Here is a 15,197-nt window from a genome sequence, read left to right on the forward strand (position 1 = left end):
GAGTTTCCTTTCAAGCTCTTATTGCACATCAAATGGGGGGAAATATTCCAGGAGTAACATGATGTAATCAAGTCAGTTTCGTCATAATCTTATTAATAAGGAGATAATCACAAATCATTATTTTCTGCTGGCAGATAGATTTGCTTTCTCTGAAACAGCACTCAGCAATAAACCTGCAGATGAAAAGAAAGCAGGTTCCATAGTGATCCTTTAATTGTGTTATAAATTTATACAAGAAGAAAAGTAAGTGATAAAAGAATCTTCATTTCCATTTTTCTTTGCCATTGTAATTTCAACAGGTTTATCTCAGTAGCATTAAAGGCATGTTTCCACATTAATGGAAGCTGCTTTTCCCCATCATCAGTGTATTTGTGGGAGATCAAGGACCATATTTCAAGTAATAGGTTGATTCAGATAACAGGACCCTTGCTTCTGATTTAGAAGGCGACAGGCTTGAGTTCTACTCTGAAGATCCAAACACGACACTGTAATGCTAAACTATCAGACACTCTTATCTTTTATGTGAGACAAGATGCCCTCTTGTGTGAATGGTAACTTCTTATGAAGGACGGGTATGTCATCATCCAATTTTTACCCCTATATGAACATGTTAGAAAGCAAATGATCTCTCCATTTTCACCTTGGTGTTTGTGGAAGCTTGCTGTACTCGAATTGGATATCATGTTTCATAGATTACACTTCAAAACTGTTCCATTGGCCGTAAAGTCCCCTGAGGTTAGACAGATGGTATATAAATGGAAGTCTTTCCTTTGATGAACATAGAAGTTGAGATCATTATTTCATTTGTTAAAGAATCAATAGCAAAAAAAAAAGAAATGGCAAATCCTCACTGGTTGCAATGGGAACATGCACAGGTCACGCTGGTCGGTGTCCAATACTGCAATCAATGGCCCAGAGTCATTTTGTCTGCAAACATGCTAAGAGTGCAAATTCCCATTCCCATTCGAATTCATAAGGCGTGAGCATTTCTTGGGGAATGGGCCACGGTCAGTAATGTTTAAAGACAGGTTCGGTTGAATAGGTTGGGAATCGTTCTGCGTATATGACATCACCATTATTTGCTACGTGATGACACCTGTTTCTGGTGATGGTGCTCTTAGTATCAAGTATTTAACTATTTGGACAATTGGAACTAACAGCAGCAATCACAGAAGAGGCACAAAAGAGACCAAATAGAATAGGATTCAACCTGAAAGGAGGCGCGGAGGTAGATTTACAGCACCAGCAATAACGGTTCAAATCCAGCGCAGTCTGCAAGGAGTTTGTTTGCTCTCCCCCTGTAGGCATGAGTTTCCTCCCACCCTTCAAAATGTACTGGGGTAGCTGGTTAATTGGACAGCACGGGCTTGTGGGTCAAAACTGCTTGTTACCATGTTTAAATTTTAAATAAAATATATTTGAGCTAATGGCATTCAGGGGAATTTCTCATAATTCCCAGTGAGGCTGGCACTTCATTTGTACACTTAGAACAAGTGGTCATGGAAGATTTTCCTTCATCCTATCATTTGATTTTCTTAAAGATGCTTATAAAATTATCCTTCAGTTCTTTTTTCTATATTCTCAGTAGCATATTCAGTTTCCCTTGAAGGGTTCGAGTATCATCTTTGATAAGTATGTTTTCGTACTTTCTATCCTGTTTTATGCAGTTCCCATGTAAAACACCAGTTACAATGAGATTAGCCTGATCATTCTGTACAAGTTTGAGACAAGACAAAAGGCCAAAATGATGCACCATCAATAACTCCAAAAAGACTGGAAGTTATATGAAACTGATAGGCTTTTATTAGCAATAGAATGGAGCCATGTCCATGCTGGTTGACTGTCCTGAACTGGGGAGGGGGCTGTGAAACCTTTATTCAGGAGTCTATGGGAGGAGCCACAGGTACAGTCGGCCAATGGGCGTGCCCAGATAGTTAAATGTACAAACAGTGATTTACCACACATAATATGTATGCCCTGGCCAATAGACAACTGAGATTATAAGGATATTGATAGGTTTTGATGTTATGATCATGAACAGAGTCAACTGCAAGTATATTAAAAATGGCATAAGAGGAGAGAAGGAAGAAATCATGGTACAGTGGATTTAAGCTCTAAGTATGAAGGGGATCTCTTCTTGGAACTCTGGTGAGATTATTAAATTTACTCACGCCTTCTAGATGGATGCAGGGGCACACTAGTGGCATTGCCAATAAATAATGCAATCAATGGCCATCTTCACCTCAAGACACAACAAGGACAGGATTCCCTTGGTCTTCACCTACCTCCCCACCATCCTCCGCATCCAACATATTACCTTCCACCATCTCCGCTATCTAAAACGTGATCCCACCACCAGACTACTGATCCCTCCAGGATTCCCTTGTCCACTCATCCCTTCCCTCTTTGTACCTACCCCTGTGTCTACAAGAAGAGTTACACTTGCATCCAGATCTCCTCCTTCACCACCATACGGGGCCTCAAACAAGTGAAGCAACACTTCAGTTGTGAATCCGCAAGGGTCATCTACTGCATCCATAGCTCTCCTTGTGGCCTTTTTTAGTTCGGAGAGACTGGATGCAAGCTGAGAGATCATTTTGTTAAGATCTTTGCTTTGTCTGCTACAATGGCTAACCATTTTTAATTCCACACACCATTTCAAAACCGACATGTCTATTCATGGCCTCATGCACTGCCAAATTTAGGCTATCTGCAAACCTAACGTTCCATCCAAGCACTCTCGAATCAGATAACATTAAGATAGACTTCTCCAATTTCTATTAAACCTCTCCCACAAGTCTCTCTCTTTCCCCATCCCTCTGTCTCCTTTCCTCCAGCTCCCTACTCCTTCCCTTCCCTCTCCATTCAGAGACCTGACCCCATCAATTTTTAGCTTTTTTCTCGTCTACTGTCCCTCCTATGTTTGCCTATGACCTCTTACCTATTAGCCTATGCTCCTCCCCTTCACCACCTTCCTACCTTCTTTTTCTCTGCTCCCCCCTCCTCACTTATTTATTCAGGGAGCTGTCTGCTTTGTGCTCATACCTTGACAAAGGATTCAGGCTCAAAATCTGTTACCCTTTACTTCCTATAGTTGCTGTGTGGCCTGCTGAGTGTCTCAAGCACTTTTACGTATTGCACTACAATTACAGTGATTGCAGGTTTTCATGATTTGCAACAATGTCACTCCATATAAAACAAGTGTGGAAAGAAAAAAAACTGAATTCAAAATCACAACTTGTTTGCCACAGGCCATTGAAATCTGTTCTGCCTAATTATCCTATCAACACCATTCATTTTGGTGGGTGGGCTGAAACTGTAGCACCTGGAGGAAACCCATGCTGGTCACAGGGAGAATGTACAAACTCCATACAGTCAGTCAATGGATTCGCTGGTGCTGTAATAACATTGTGCTAACAGCTATGCTAAGCATGCTTGGATCAGAATTGGCCAGTGCAACACAAACAGGAAAAACTTGTTATCTTTCATTGTTGAGGTCCAAGGGCTACAACATAGCTGGACTGAACATGAGGTGCTAAGTTACATTGGGTTTCCTTGTAAAGGTGTAGGACACCAAGGACAGACTTTTCAGACAGGTCAGAATGGGAGAGAACAGAAAATTAAAGTGTCAGGCAGTTGTAGACTGAACAAAGGTCATCTGCACTGTGGTCACCCAATCAGAATTTAGTCTATCTATTGGAGAGGAGATCACATTATTAACAATGAATATGAAACACTACATTGGAAGAACTGCATGCTTTAGGACCTTAGATGGTGGGAAATAACAAGGGAAACATTGGAAAATAGAAATAGCCTAAGTAATTGGCAGGTTCAATAATAAATCAAGGACAGAGGGGACATGAAGCTATAAATGTGGGGATATGCTACAAGGTTTGGTTGAGCAGAGACAGTGAGACAGCAGCTGAATAATGCAATAAAGTTAGTATAGGTGGGGCCTGTCACCTTAACAGTGTCACCAAACTGTTGTTAATACTGGAGATAAGTGTTACACAAGAAGATAAGAAACAGGAGCAGGTCTAAAATCTATTTGCAGAGCACCAGAGGGAACACTGATGAAGGGATTACTGCCCAACGAAGACCAGGGAATTGTACCGAATGGATTTGTGATGGTGGAAGATTATCTTAAAATCCAGAAGCAGTATACATCGGGCTGGAATGGTGAAACTCTAGCCAGGAACCAGACAACAGCCAGTGTAAACAGAGTCAGAAGAGGGGGATGGGTTGAAGGATGGTTTAGAGAGAGTCTGAGAGTTGATCAAATTTCTAATAAAAGACTAGCAGCTCAAAATGATGTCCAGAGAGTTTGGAGAGTTCACTGAGGAAAGCCAAGAGTAGCTCTGGTTTGAAGGTGCGTCAATTTGGTTTGAACTGTAGAGAGGGCTGAGTGGGCTTACTATCAAGGCTAAATGATCTCAAATGGTGGCTGAGAGGACCCTGACAGGGAAAAATCAAAAGGAGCTCTTTTGGGAACTGAACATCCAGGTGCGCAATTGAATTCCAAACTCTTGGTGAAGACAGGGAAATGCATATGAAAAATGTATCACAGTCAATGGAGAAGCAAGATTAAATTAGGGATTTTTTATGCATTTATCTCGGTCGAGTGAGGCAGGCGGAGGCCCCGGTCCGGGTAGAGAGTTGGAGGCGGCGGCCCCAGTCAGGGCACAGGGAGAGCAGCGGCGGCCTCGGCCCCGGTCTGGGCAGTATGGTCCGACCTAGGAGGGGAGGCAGGTCCCTCCAGCCCGGGTAAGAAACCTCCATAGGAGGAGGCCACTCCGATATAAAACCTACGACCCAAGGACCTCGCTGCCACGTTCCAGCTTCCTTGGCCACAGCACACGAACCATGGGTGTAAAGGGTGGGGCCAGTACTGCGCACACTGCACTCCACCTAAAAGCTCCTTTGCGCAGGCTCGAGAACAGGTCCACATCCTCCCCCTCCACGTCCTCCCCCTCAAAAGATGCTCACAAACTCAAGCTAGCATGCTGGAACATCAGAACCATGCTAGACAAGGCTGACAGCCACCGACCTGAACGTCGGTCTGCCCTCATTGCACATGAACTCCTCAGACTTGACATCGACATAGCGCTCTCAGTGAAGTCTGCCTGGCAGATGTAGGCAGCCTCCAAGAACGTGGCGCGGGCTACACAGTCTACTGGTCTGGCAAGCCTTTGGATGAACAATGCCTATCTGGTGTAGGCTTCATGGTCAAGAACTCCATTGCCTCCAAACTCGAAAACCTTCCGACAGGCCACTCGGACCGGATCATGTCCATGCGACTCGCCCTTCAAAGCAAGCGTCGCATCACCATCATCAGTGTCTATGCTCCAACCCTCCAGGCAGAACCAGCAGAAAAGGACAAGTTCTACACTGATCCGCGCAACCTCATCCAACGCACCCCTACAGCCGACAAGGTTGTCATCCTTGGCGACTTCAATGCTCGCGTCGGCAAAGACTCAGAAACCTGGCCAGGAATCCTGGGCAAGCATGGCGTCGACAAGTGCAATGACAATGGGCGTCTACTGTTGGAGCTCTGCGCAGAACAGCGGCTTGTCATTACAAACACCCTTTTACAGCAGAGGGACAGCCTTAAGACTACCTGGATGCATCCCCGATCCAAACACTGGCACCTCCTGGACTACATCCTGGTGCGAGAAAGTGACAAACGAGATGTGCTCCACTCCAGGGTCATGACCAGCGCAGAATGCCACACTGACCACCGGCTGGTTCGCTGCAAGCTCAACCTTCACTTCAAGCCAAAGCCCAGGAACAGTAAAGCCCCTAGAAAGAGGTTCAATGTTGGAAACCTGCAGTCAGACCAAATGAGAGGAAACTTCCAGGCAAACCTCAAAGCAAAGCTCGACGATGCAATCCGCCTCACGGACTCGTCCCCTGAAACCCTCTGGGATCAGCTGAAGACTACCATACTGCAATCCACTGAAGAGGTACTGGGCTTCTCCTCCAGGAAAAACAAGGACTGGTTCGACGAAAACAGCCAGGAAATCCAGGAGCTGCTGGCAAAGAAGCGAGCTGCCCACCAGGCTCACCTTACAAAGCCATCCTGTCCAGAGAAGAAACAAGCCTTCCGTCGCGCATGCAGCCATCTTCAGCGCAAACTCCGGGAGATCCAAAATGAGTGGTGGACTAGCCTCGCCAAGCGAACCCAGCTCAGCGCGGACATTGGCGACTTCAGGGGTTTCTACGAGGCTCTAAAGGCTGTGTACGGCCCCTCACCCCAAGTCCAAAGCCCGCTGCGCAGCTCAGACGGCAAAGTCCTCCTCAGCGACAAGATCTCCATCCTCAACCGATGGTCAGAACACTTCCAATCTCTTTTCAGTGCCAACCGCTCAGTCCAAGATTCCGCCCTGCTCCAGCTCCCTCAACAGCCCCTAAGGCTAGAGCTGGATGAGGTCCTCACCCAGGATGAGACATATAAGGCAATCGAACAACTGAAAAGTGGCAAAGCAGCAGGTATGGATGGAATCCCCCCAGAGGTCTGGAAGGCTGGCGGCAAAACTCTGCATGTCAAACTGCATGAGTTTTTCAAGCTTTGTTGGGACCAAGGAAAACTGCCTCAAGACCTTCGTGATGCCACCATCATCACCCTGTACAAAAACAAAGGCGAGAAATCAGACTGCTCAAACTACAGAGGAATCACGCTGCTCTCCATTGCAGGCAAAATCTTCGCTAGGATTCTCCTAAATAGAATAATACCTAGTGTCGCCAAGAATATTCTCCCAGAATCACAGTGCGGCTTTTGCGCAAACAGTGGAACTACTGACATGGTCTTTGCTCTCAGACAGCTCCAAGAAAAGTGCAGAGAACAAAACAAAGGACTCTACATCACCTTTGTTGACCTCACCAAAGCCTTCGATACCGTGAGCAGGGAAGGGCTTTGGCAAATACTAGAGTGCATCGGATTCCCCCCAAAGTTCCTCAACATGGTTATCCAACTGCACGGTTGGGTGCAACAAGGTCGGGTCAGATACAGCAATGAGCTCTCCGAATCCTTCTCCATTAACAATGGTGTGAAGCAAGGCTGTGTTCTCGCACCAACCCTCTTTTCAATCTTCTTCAGCATGATGCTGAACCAAGCCATGAAAGACCTCAACAATGAAGACGCTGTTTACATCCGGTACCGCACCGATGGCAGTCTCTTCAATCTGAGGCGCCTGCAAGCTCACACCAAGACACAAGAGCAACTTGTCCGTGAACTACTCTTTGCAGACGATGCCGCTTTAGATGCCCATTCAGAGCCAGCTCTTCAGCGCTTGACGTCCTGTTTTGCGGAAACTGCCAAAATGTTTGGCCTGGAAGTCAGCCTGAAGAAAACTGAGGTCCTCCATCAGCCAGCTCCCCACGATGACTACCAGCCCCACCACATCTCCATTGGGCACACAAAACTCAAAACGGTCAACCAGTTTACCTATCTCGGCTGCACCATTTCATTAGATGCAAGGATCGACAACGAGATAGACAACAGACTCGCCAAGGCAAATAGCGCCTTTGGAAGACTACACAAAAGAGTCTGGAAATACAACCAATTGAAAAACCTCACAAAGATAAGCGTATACAGAGCCTTGTCATACCCACACTCCTGTTCGGCTCCGAATCATGGGTCCTCTACCGGCATCACCTACAGCTCCTAGAAAGCTTCCACCAGCGTTGTCTCCGCTCCATCCTCAACATTCATTGGAGCGCCTTCATCCCTAACGTCGATGTACTCAAGATGGCAGAGGTCGACAGCATCGAGTCCACGCTGCTGAAGATCCAGCTGCGCTGGGTGGGTCACGTCTCCAGAATGGAGGACCATCGCCTTCCCAAGATCGTGTTATATGGCGAGCTCTCCACTGGCCACCAAGACAGAGGTGCACCAAAGAAGAGGTACAAGGACTGCCTAAAGAAATCTCTTGGTGCCTGCCACATTGACCACCGCCAGTGGGCTGATATCGCCTCAAACCGTGCATCTTGGCGCCTCACAGTTCGACGGGCAGCAACCTCCTTTGAAGAAGACCGCAGAGCCCACCTCACTGACAAAAGGCAAAGGAGGAAAAACCCAACACCCAACCCCAACCAACCAATTTTCCCCTGCAACCGCTGCAACCGTGTCTGCCTGTCCCGCATCGGACTTGTCAGCCACAAACGAGCCTGCAGCTGACGTGGACATTTACCCCCTCCATAAATCTTCGTCCGCGAAGCCAAGCCAAAGATCTGCATTTTATGATGTTCTTGCCAGATAATTGGTCTCAAAATACCCCATAATGATTTGATGAGGTATTGCCAACAGGGGTAAAATTGACCGTGGGCTTTAGTACAAAACAAGTTACATGAAAGCAATAATTATTTTCTCGCATCCAATTTTATTTTCCAATTGCCTTACTTTGAAAAGTTGTAAAAAAAAGTACATGAACTTTCCAGCCCATTATGTTCGGTAATCAGAGGCACCTTGATACTTGGTCATGTCCTATGCAATTTATTTCACTGCTCCCTGTTTCCCCAAGGAAATGTCGGTCACTTATGCAGATCCTCTCCATTAGCTGTGAGGCATTTTATCTCACAGAACTTCACTGGCACACCAGGGGCCTTGGGGATTAAAGTTCACTTTGTCTCAGACCTGGGAAATATCACTTTATGTAAGGATGCAACAGTTTCCATGCTCTAATATGCACCATTCACAAGCTGTAGAAGTTAATTACCTGTTTTAATCCACAAATTAGCTTCAAACAGAATAGCAGTTCAACAGCTTGTAGAAGCACCTGTAAAGAACTGAAGTCTATTGGTGCTAACAGTGTGAAGGAACAATAGTATTTAATTAAGTTAAAACAAATTCATAATAAATCTAAAAAACCACTGTTATTGTTAGTTTGTCTCTTATTACATCTGGCATCTGCAATTTTAGAAAGTAAATTTTACTTCTATGAGAAATTACCTGACTTTCAGGAGGATAATAGAATGAGTATAATGAAAAAAAACTAGAACTAGAAAACGGAATAACACAGAAACAGGAAAAAAGGCCATTCAGCCCATCTAGTCCACACTGAACTATTGCATGTAGTCCCATAAACCTGGACCATAGCCCCCCCCCCACCATATCCCACCCCCATGCATATACCTATCAAATTTTCTTTTAAATATTGAACCTGCAGCCATCACTTTTGCTGGCAAATGGTTCCACAGTCTTATCACCCTTTGAGTGGTTTCCCCTAATATTCCCCTTAAGCATTTCACCATTCATCCTTCACCCATGTCCTCCAGTTTACTGTTGGAAGTCCCCACTTCCTGCACATATGGCAGAATTGAATCTTAGCACTTGCCGAACTGTAAATGCTTCTAATTTGTGTATTGTTTCCATTTCTTTGTAAACTCTGCTCATCAATAACTTGCTTGTTGATGCATAGAAAATAATGTACCAATATGCAAAGTGATTAGTTTAAGGCCTGTACCACATTAAACAAAGATTTTAAATCTCAAATACCTTGGACAATAAGACCATGATATATAGGAGCAGAAGTAGGGCATTCATCCCATCAAATTCACTCCTTGATTCCATCATGAGCTAATCCATTCTCCCACTCAGCCCCTCTCTCCATAACCTTTGATACCCTGACTACTCAGATACCAATCAATCCCTGATTTAAACACATACACAACAGCTTGGGCTCCACAGCTGCCTGTGGTAGCAAATTCTACAGCTTCACCTTTCTGGCTGAAGCAAATTTTTCACATCTCTGTTTCATCTGGGTGCCCTTCAATCTCATCTTGTCCTGGATTCCTATACCATGGGAAACAACTTTGCCACATTTACTCTGTCCAGGCTTTTCAACATTCAAAATCCTTCCATGAGGTCCCCCTCATTCTTCTGAACTCCAAGGAGTACAGTACAAGAACCATCAAAAGTTATTCATATGCAAATCCATTCATTCCGTGATTAATTCCTGTGAATCTTCTTTGAACCCTCTTCAATGCCAGCACAACCTTTCTTAAATAAGGAGGTGAAAGCCAAACCCTGTACTCCACGAAATGCCTCAGCAGTACCTTATAAAGCTTCAGCATCAAGAAACAGTTATGACAGGGATTGCAGGCCATTACATCCTACAATGCGAAGCCGAACATCAAACATGTCTGTGATGCTTCACTACGCGATGAGATTAACACTTTTTAAGCTTGTTTCAAAAAGAATTCAGCTGCACCATTGAGAATCACTGCAGAAGCTGACCACTCTGTCATATATGTCAATGAGGCCAACGTCAGAACATCTTTCAAGAGGATGAACCCTTGCAGGGCATCAGTACCTGGCAGAGTACTGAATATTTGTGCCAACCAACTAGCTGGAGTGTTCATAGATATTTTCAATCTCTCATTGCTGCAGTCAGAAGGGCAGCCATCATAACTCTGTACAAGAAGAGCAGAGTGAGTGGACTCAATGACCATCGTCCAATAGCCCTCACATCTACTGTGGTGAAGTGCATTGAGAGGTTGATCATGGCCTGAATCAACTCATACCCAAGTAAAGATCTGGACCAACTGCAATTTGCCTACCGGCACAATCACTCCACAGCTGATGCAACCTCATTGGCTTTCCACTTAGCTCTGGATCACCTAGACAACAACAAGTAGATCGGGCTACTTTTCATTGTCTACAGCTCAGGGTTCCACACTATCATATCCTCAGTACTGCTCAGCAGGCTTAAAAACCTACTCTCTGCATGTCCCTCTGGAACTGGATCCTTCATTTGCTCAACAGTATCAATCCGAAAAAAAACATCCTTTCTTTATTGACAATGAACATAGATGCACCTCAAGGATGTGTGCTAAGCCCATTGCTCTACTCACTCTGCACTCATGTCTGTGTGGTTAAGCACAATTCACATACCATCTCCAAATTTACCAGACTCCACAGTTATCAGCAGAGCCAAAGATGGCAATACAAGTGTGAGATAGGTCAGCTAGATCAGTGGTGTAAGAGTAATGGGCTTGCATAGGAAGTAGAAGAAGAGATGACTCACTAAACTGTTTTCCAGCTGTCATGATAATGAATATGTATGAGATGTACCGGAAGTCATGTGGTAAGAGAGAGAGATAAGAGCACAAGCAGGAGAACAAAGGAAAACTGGAGAATAAAGACACTGAGAAGTTCACCTGATAAAACTTGTGTTCGATGTTTTATTAACTTCACATTTTGGGCCACAAATGTGACATTGGCGACGAGGATGAAAGAAGCTTGAAGAAAATTAAAGACTAAAGAAGATTACAGAGGATTACAGACAACTTCAAGGTGATAAGAATTTTCTCTTTGTCTCAGTACTTTTGGGGCTGGAATATTTCCTCAAGGCTGGGGCAGACGGTGACTTTCTAACACATAGTGGAATTGCTCATTTTGACCCAACGGGTGATGCAAGCACTGTAAGTGTGAAGTGGAAGGCATGGCTGGAAGAATTTGAATCCTACGCCGACAGTCATGGCCTATTTCTAGATACCGGTACAGTTGAACAAAAAGCGCAGAGAAGGGCGTTACTTCTTTTCACTGCTGGACCCGCAGTTCGGGAAACATTTAAGACACTTTTGAATACTGGAAGAAAGGATGAGTACCGGAAAGCGGTAGATGCATTAAATGCACACTATGTAGTGACACCGAATGCTACATTTCAACGCCATTTGTTTCGGAGAACGAGACAAGAAGATGGCCAGACAATTGCTCAGTACGTGACGAGACTACGCCAGCTAGCTGTTGGATGCAATTACATGCCAGCTGATTTGGACAACCAATTACTGGATCAAGTCGTACAGCACTGCAGATCAGATAAACTCAGAAGAAGTCTACTGGAAAGAGGGAGTGAGTTGGAACTCACCGATGCTTTAACCATTGCTGCTGCATTAGAGGCTGTTGAAGGGCAATTTCATACCATGTCCCTGAAAGACAACTCAAGCCAGCAAATTAAGAGGCTCTCACATTGCCATAACCAGCCAAGATATATGTCGACACAGGACGTGGAGTGTTATCGATGTGGAAACCGAGGTCACTTTGGAAAAGACCCATATTGCCCGGCCAAAGGCAAAGTTTGCAGAAAGTGTGGAGGTAAGGACCACTTTGCAAAGAAGTGCAAAAGCAAGTCCAATGCAGACCAGAAGAGGAAGAGTACAACTTCCAAAGGCAAAGCCTGGGGGAAAGGAAAGTATCCTGGAAAGAAAGATACCATTCGCCAGATAGATGGTGACGATGATGATACCCAGGAGGAACAGAGTTGTTACCAATTTACGTTGAATGAAGTACGTCATGAGAAGGTCCCAGTGATCATTGGTGGAGTGACAGTGCAGGTCATTGTAGACTCAGGCAGTGACAGTAATGTGATTGATCGACATTTATGGGAGAAGTTGAAAAGGAAAAAGATCATCTGTACCTCAAAGAAGTGTTCCAAGAAACTGTATCCATACACAGCAACCAAGCCATTGCAGACCATTAGATGTTTTACTGCAACTGTTGAAGCTGGAGATAAGTACACCGAAGCAGAGTTTTATGGTCATAGAAGAGAGGAGAGAACCATTGCTGAGTAGAAGCACAGCGCAAGACCTGGCAATACTTCATCTTGGAGCTTGTGTCAATTCAATTCAGTCATACGAGGACATGAAGCAAGAATTCCCCGCAGTCTTCCAAGGAGTAGGAAAGCTGAAAGGTCGACAATTGAAGCTAGCGGTAGACGAAACGGTCAAACCCCAGGCACAACCAATGCGCCGAACTCCGTTTGGACTTCGTGGGAAAGTCGAAGCCAAAATTAAAGAATTGATCAAACAAGACATTATTGAACCTGTGGAACATTCGACACAATGGGTCAGCCCAGTAGTGATTGTGCCCAAACCAAAGGGTGACATAAGACTATGTGTTAACATGAGAATGGCCAATGAAGCTATAATTAGAGAACGACACCCTATACCAACAGTGGAGGAAATACTTCAAGAATTAACTACCAGCAAGGTATTCTCAAAAATTGATCTGAAATGGGGCTATCATCAATTAGAGCTGGATCCAGGTTCCCGAGATGTAACAACATTTGTGACTCACTGTGGATTGTATCATTACAAGAGACTATCATCTGGAATTAATGCAGCTTCGGAGATCTACCAGTATGAAATCCATCGAGTGATTCAAGGCATTCCTGGAGTTGCCAACATTTCTGACGAAATCATAGTCCATGCACCAACGAAGGAAGAGCATGACAAACGGTTGAGGCGTGTACTATCTAGACTACAGGAGGCAGGCCTTACCGTGAATGCAAACAAGTGCCAGTTCGGTGTGTCAGAAATGGACTTCATGGGACACAGACTTACACGGGAAGGACTAAACCCTGCAGAGGCCAAGGTGAAAGCTATTGAAGAGGCACGTGCACCTCAGAACGCAACAGAGGTGAGGAGTTTCCTGGGATTGGTCAATTTTTGTGCAAAGTTCATTCCTAATTTCGCTACAGTGGCAGAACCACTAAGGAAACTAACCAGGAAAGGTGTACCATTTCATTTTGGATCTGAACAGAAGAAAGCGTTCACAGCGCTGAAGCAAAGCCTGACAGATGCAAAAACTCTTGGATATTACGATCCAGCGGCATCAACCAAAGTCATAGCGATGCCAGCCCGGTTGGTTTATGAGCCGTGTTGGTCCAGATGCATGATAGAGGACCAAGAATCATTGCCTATGGCAGCAGATCGTTATCAGATGTAGAAAGAAGATACTCTCAGACAGAGAAAGAAGCACTCGGACTTGTATGGGCCTGTGAGAGGTTCCATGCATATTTATACGTCATTGAATTTGAACTCATCACAGATCATAAGCCATTAGAGATGATCTATGCACCTAGATCCAAACCATGTGCCAGAATAGAGAGATGGGTACTCGGACTACAACCTTACAAGTATAAAGTAATCCACATTGCAGGGAAAACAAACATTGCAGATCCGCTGTCCAGATTGGTGAAGGATGGTGGTCCACAATCCAAGTCAGAATTGGGAACAGAAACAGAGAGCTTTGTACGTATCGTAGCTATTCAGTCGACACCGAAAGCTGTGACTACGAAGGAAGTCGAGAGAGAATCCGAACGTGATCCAGAACTCATGGAAGTAAGAGAATGCATACAGAGTGGACAATGGGACAAGTGTACTCACAAGGCTTACATTCCCATTAGAGATGAACTTTGTTGCATTGGACAGTGTGTATTAAGAGGTTGCAGATTGGTGATACCGCACAGATTGAGACCGAAGATCGTATCCTTAGCGCATGAAGGACACCTAGGTATTGTTGGTACCAAGTAAAACCTCAGGACCAAGGTATGGTGGCCAGGTTGTGATAAAGACACAGAGAAATTTGTTAAAACTTGTCACGGATGTCAAATCACGAGTAGGAGTAATCCGCCAGAACCGATCCGGAGTACGCAACTCCCGACAGGACCATGGATCGACGTAGCTGTTGATTATCCTGGACCTTTACCGACGGGTGAATCAATTATGGTAGTGATAGATTACTACAGCAGATACTATGAGTACGTGGTGTTGAAGTCCACAACCACTGAAAAAACAATACAAGCATTAGCAGAGATATTCGCAAGATATTGGTAAGTGAAGGTAAAGTTTATTTCTGATTAAAGGAGGGATGTCATGATAATGAATATGTATGAGATGTACCGGAAGTCACATGGTAAGAGAGAGAGATAAGAGCACAAGCAGGAGAACAAAGGAAAACTGGAGAATAAAGATACTGAGAAGTTTACCTGATAAAACTTGTGTTCAATGTTTTATTAACTTCACATTTCGGGCCACAAATGTGACACCAGCATTTATTCACTCTCTTTTAGAAGACAAATAACAACATTGTCTTCTGAGTTTTCTTCCTTCTTGCTCCTAAGCAAGAAAAATAACAGAATTTACGCTATGAAATCTCAGAAAAGCTCTATTGCACATATGGCCAGCATATCGTAATGGAGTGAATACCCTAGCAAGATAAAAACACCCATAAAACTTACATTAATGGTTAAAACAATACAAAAACAAATGCAAAACATAATATTCGTAATGAACAATATACATTAAGATTGATCACATAACCAATTCATTTTCCAAAGAAAAATTTAAAATAGTCCAGTAGAAATCTTCTCCCCCACTTACCCTTAGCAAGGTAACAGTGGTGTGAGACACAGGAA

Source organism: Narcine bancroftii, chromosome 2 (assembly GCF_036971445.1).
Source record: "Narcine bancroftii isolate sNarBan1 chromosome 2, sNarBan1.hap1, whole genome shotgun sequence".
Lineage (NCBI taxonomy): Eukaryota > Metazoa > Chordata > Chondrichthyes > Torpediniformes > Narcinidae > Narcine > Narcine bancroftii.